This window comes from Limulus polyphemus, unplaced genomic scaffold (assembly GCF_000517525.1).
Source record: "Limulus polyphemus unplaced genomic scaffold, Limulus_polyphemus-2.1.2 Scaffold3, whole genome shotgun sequence".
Lineage (NCBI taxonomy): Eukaryota > Metazoa > Arthropoda > Merostomata > Xiphosura > Limulidae > Limulus > Limulus polyphemus.
This window is the reverse complement of record NW_013665613.1, coordinates 1,393,077-1,398,320: the sequence shown is the minus strand read 5'-3', so window position 1 is coordinate 1,398,320 and position 5,244 is coordinate 1,393,077. Positions and strand designations below refer to the sequence as shown.

The following is a 5,244-nucleotide window of genomic DNA, read 5'->3' as shown; positions in this document are numbered from 1 at the left end:
AATTAATTTAACAAGTAATATGTTTATGGTTTATCTTTTAACACAAAAATATTCTGTTTTTATGTGACAAAGATAACTTGTTTTTCAAGCTCAGTGAAATTTGTCCCTTATTTAATCATTATGCAAACCAATAAACATAACTGAAATCATTTACAAACTGATAATCTCATGGTTAACAGACAATCAATACATTTCATTTTATTATTATCATTCCCAAATGATTGCTAGAAATAATAAAAAGAAAACTACACTTTTCTACTCCAATATAGAAATATTCTATACAAACAAACATTTAATGTATAAAAAAAGTAGAAAAATATCTACTTAAGTTAGATAGCTATCTTTAATTAATGCTTTACAATTCAAAACAGAATTATTACAATAAATCAGTGTATAAATGAGTGAAAATGAGCATACTGTAAAACTAAATTCTGGACTACAAAAAAAGCTAAAATATATGAACTTGAACTTTCTACGGTTAAACATTGCTCATGTTTTGGTATTACAGTTATTGTTCAAAATGTCAAAAACATATTATGAGTATTAGAGGTATAGTTGAAAAACATAGCTGATATTGTTAAGTTCTGGGTTTTATTTCTATCTATGTTAAGATGATATTTGTGCACTTAACTAGTATGTGCTACAATGAGGCAATTAACTCGATTATCTATGAGCATTGATTACACTGGGTAATGTTATGTAAAATAATCAATTAATCAGAATTAGAATTATATTGATTGACATAAAAATAATCAACTAATGTCTTCAATTATTCCAACTATCCAGTAATTAAAATATTGTCATTATAATTTTTCATTAATACAATTTTGTTTTGATTAACCAATTTGTGTCACAACTGAAGAATATAATCAACTAATCAAAATTGAGGATTCCAATTATTACTATTTTAAGTTATTTCAATAATCAACTAATTTAAATATTGCCAGTATGTTTGTTTGTTGTTAAGCACAAAGCCAAACAATAGAATATCTGTGCTTTGCCTATGGAAGGTATCAAAACTTGATATTTAGCATTACAAGTCTTTTAGCAATCTCCTGTAAGAATAATCTAGTTTTGTTTTTGAGCCATTTTATGAGAACAGTCGACTAGTTGAGTGTAACTGATTAATGAACCCGATAATTAATCAATTAGCAAATACCACTAATCGCTCAGCCTTAGTATGTACTGACGATCAAGCTTCTTGTTGATTGAGTTTCTATTATGAAAAAAAAGTTACTTCTGGACACTGTTAAAAATGCAATACAAGGCAGTACTGGTTCATTGATTACACAAATTATTTGGAATAAACTAATACTAATTATGATAAATCTTGGCTTCAAATTTACCTAGAACAAAAAGACGATGGGGGAGATTTAGTGGATTACCCAAACTTCACAAGCACAAGACTAGCCACATAAGATTATTAGATAAAATGTTTTACAAGTTACACTGTGTAAATTGTACCATGCATTCTCAATTATACATCAAGTGACACACATAGCAGTAAACTGTAAGCCTGGCGAATTGAAAGGACTTGTACAAATATCTGAGCATATGTACAAAATAACAAAATCCAATCTGTAAAACAAATACTGGATTTCTGAAAGAGTAACCCAGTCAACATGCAGTTGGAAGATCAGTTCTATTTAGGAAACAAAGTATAATTAGTGAAAAAAAAAAAATCCACTTCAACTACATGTCACACTGAATAAATATTATGGTAGTGTGTGTCAATGTAGCAATTTTAAGAACAGTCATATCTGAAAATGAAGGATTCCTGAACTGCAATAGAACTAGAATGTGAATTTGTTAAAGATCAAAAGTAACAGGATGTATTGCTCATTATAACTTAAAATCACTGTAATTCAGTACTCAATTTTTAGTGACTATAGTTATCGTTTACTTTGGCTGTGTATTATTATTTTTACTTTTACCTGACACATGTAAAATGTATGTATATGTTTAATACTGGATAGACATCTAACTGAAAGCATTTTTGTGCAAAGTATTTAAAATAAATCATTATCAGCACTACACTACTGGAACCAGGTGGATAAACTGTGGTAAGCAAACACATCTTGAATTTTATACATTTTACTTTAACTAATGTCTGAAATTACTGTTCACCTAAGTAATGTAGGGTTCAGTCAGTCTGGAATAGGACTTCAACCAGAGCTGTCTGAAACAACCCTAAAAGAAACAGTGTTAGATTTCCAGTAAAAGTGACCACCAATAGCCCAAAAGCAAGTACACTGTTTATGCATACTGAATAATGATTGATCCTTGTATTTTTGTCCAGTCTATTTCTTTTTCAGGAACACACTTACTTAGAGAACTCGGAATTACTTTGTGATAAATATTTTGTTCAAATCTTGCTATTCAGTAGACCTATTCTATTACTCTACTGGAAATAACTTAAACCTGAAAATACTAAAGAGTGGATAAGAAGGAGAAAATTTTGGTTGTGTGACCAGATATCTTGTTACAGATTTTTCCATTTTCTTCTGACATGTGTTCCCTTTAACTTGAGCTCTTGAGTTATTAAAAAGGCTGTTTTGTTAAAATGGCACTTTCCACAACTCGAAGGAATTACGACCACGAGGAAGAGTCAGTTACTGAAAGAAGACATCTGTCTGAGAAAATTGTACAGTCAAGGAAATGTACTCTCCTGGATGTAGAACTTTTGCCAATGTTGTGAAGGTCCATGATTTCTTTCCCATTACAGCTGATGACTCAGAAAAGTTAGCACTCAGATATGTTCACAGATAGACCAGAAAAGACAGACCTTGTGTAGTCAAGGTGAAGCCATAGCAGATGCCCTCTGCAATGACACATGATCAAGCATAAAGCTGAGGTAATCTAAGAAGCCAGAATCATTGAGCTTTCGAATTGAGCCTACTGTTCAACAGTGGTAATCGTAAAGAAGAGGAATGGCTCAACCCATTTTCCCATACATTTCCGGAAACTGAAACTATGGGAAACCCAGATACTATCATTGTGAAACTAGACAGGGCCAAGTTCTTTACCAAGACTAAGCTTAGTAAAGGGTATTGGCAGATCCTGATGGAGACAAAATCTAAAGAGAAGACAGCCTTTGATAGAACACAGATGCTACCAGTTCAAAAGGATGCAGTCTGGGTTAGTCAACTCAGCAACTACATTCAACCTTATGATGAGGATGATGTTGCACAAAACCACTTACATTGAACATTATGTGGATGGTATTCTGACTTACACAACCAGATGGGAAGACCACCTGAAGAAACTCAGAGAGCTGCTTTGGTGAGCGAGGACAGCAGTTCTTACCATTATACCATCTAAGTGCTACATCAGTTATTCTGTACTGGACTTTGTTGAACACAAGGTGGGCAACCAACAGATAGCCATGAAAAAGAAGCTAGCCCACTTATAAGATGCACCAGCTCTGATGACAAAACAGCAAACCAGATCCTACCTAGGGTTAGCTGGATACTATAGGAATTTCATCACAAATGACACTAAAGTCACTGCACCACTGACTGACCTGACCACGAAAGGCCAACCCAACAAGGTGAAATGGTAATAACCACAGGAGATATCATTCCAGAAGTTGAAGAACACATTAAGTAGTTTACCAACCTTAGAATACCAGACTTAAACAAACTGTTCATCATTCAGTCTGATACATCAGAAATTGGAATTGGAGTAGCATTTCTGCAAGAACATGTAGACAGACTGCTTCTCATAATACACATCAGTAAAAAGCTGTTTAGTAGTGAGAACTACATTGTGAATGAACAAGTGACTGGCCATCATATTCGCCATCCAGAAATTCCAGAATTATCTCTACAGGCATGACCATCAACCCTTTGCATACATCCAGAGGTGTAAAATTGACAGTGCAATGATCATGAAGTGCCCATACTGTGCCTCCAGAAATACTGGTTATGCTTTGAGGCCATCAAAGGGACTGCAAATGTTGGTGCAGACTATATGAGTAGACTTTGTGCATCAACTGCAAACAGTCTTTGTATATAGTATAAAAAATATTGTAAACTAGCTGGAGTATCTGTCTCTTTGTTGGAGGTTATGTAAATTCATGATTAATGAAAGGTTATCTTAGGACATGAAAAGTTGCTTCCCTAAGATTTAATTGTAGAGAGTTTAGCCATAAAGAGCAGATAGTGGCAATTTTTAAAGTGAAATATTACAAATTGTAATGTAATAACAAAGTAGAGAAGAAGAATTTCTTTAGTCAATTATGTTATAAATTGACTGAACAAGCCTGTGTAAACTTTGACAAAAAAGAGACAACTGATTAAAGCTCTGGATACAATTGTGGTAAGCAAGAGTTATAGTGGCGATTTTAAGTTGAAATTATCACAGACTGTATTGTAATAACAGAGCATGAAGAATAATACATCTTGTCAAATTGTGTTCTAAAGTATTTGAAAAAGCATGTGTGTACTTCAAAGAAAAAGTGACAATTATTTAGAGCTCAGGATACAGCTGTGATAACCAACAGTGTAATGAACGTTTGTATATACATATGAATTGTTTTCATATGTAATTTTAAAACAAGTGGACTGATTGCTGTTTGTTTATTGTTGAAATTTATCACCAACAAGTAACAGACACCTACTGTGAAGAATCCAGCCCATACATAAAACCTGATACTCAGCAAGTTTCCCAGTATAAATCAGATAATTCTAAAATGTTAGGCATGAACCTCAAAGTTTTTAAATTATGTTGTTTCTTAACACTTAGTATTTCACTACACATCACACAAACTATATATACATGGTATATTTATATTTTGCACTTCTAAACTATTGTCTAATGCTAATGAAATACTTTAAAATACATTAAAAGTGTAAATTATGAAACTGAGAGCTCAAGCATCTAGGTTCCATTTCATGGATAAATTTATTATTATGTCTACTTTGACTATACTGATAAAATGGGATAACAATGTGTTGTGAGTGCTACAAAACTATCTATCTTTAGAGTTATATTATATGTTCTTTTATCACAAATAACAACTTTTTATTTTTGATGTGATGTTTTTCAATTAGCACACACACACACACACACACATATATATACACACACGCATATATATATATATATATATATATATATATATATATATACACACACACACACACACACTACGTACTAACGTAACTAACTACTATATAAGTAAGTTAAATTAACTTAATAATTTAACTTAATTTACTTTACTTTATTTACGTTACTTACCTT

The 5,244-nt window shown here is 32.2% G+C and overlaps 1 protein-coding gene across 2 annotated transcripts in view; it reads right to left on the bottom strand.

Annotated features, from left to right (window-relative positions):
• Nucleotides 1-5,244, bottom strand: part of LOC106470180 — a 73,475-nt gene that overhangs the window by 25,813 nt on the left and 42,418 nt on the right. The window lies entirely within an intron of this gene.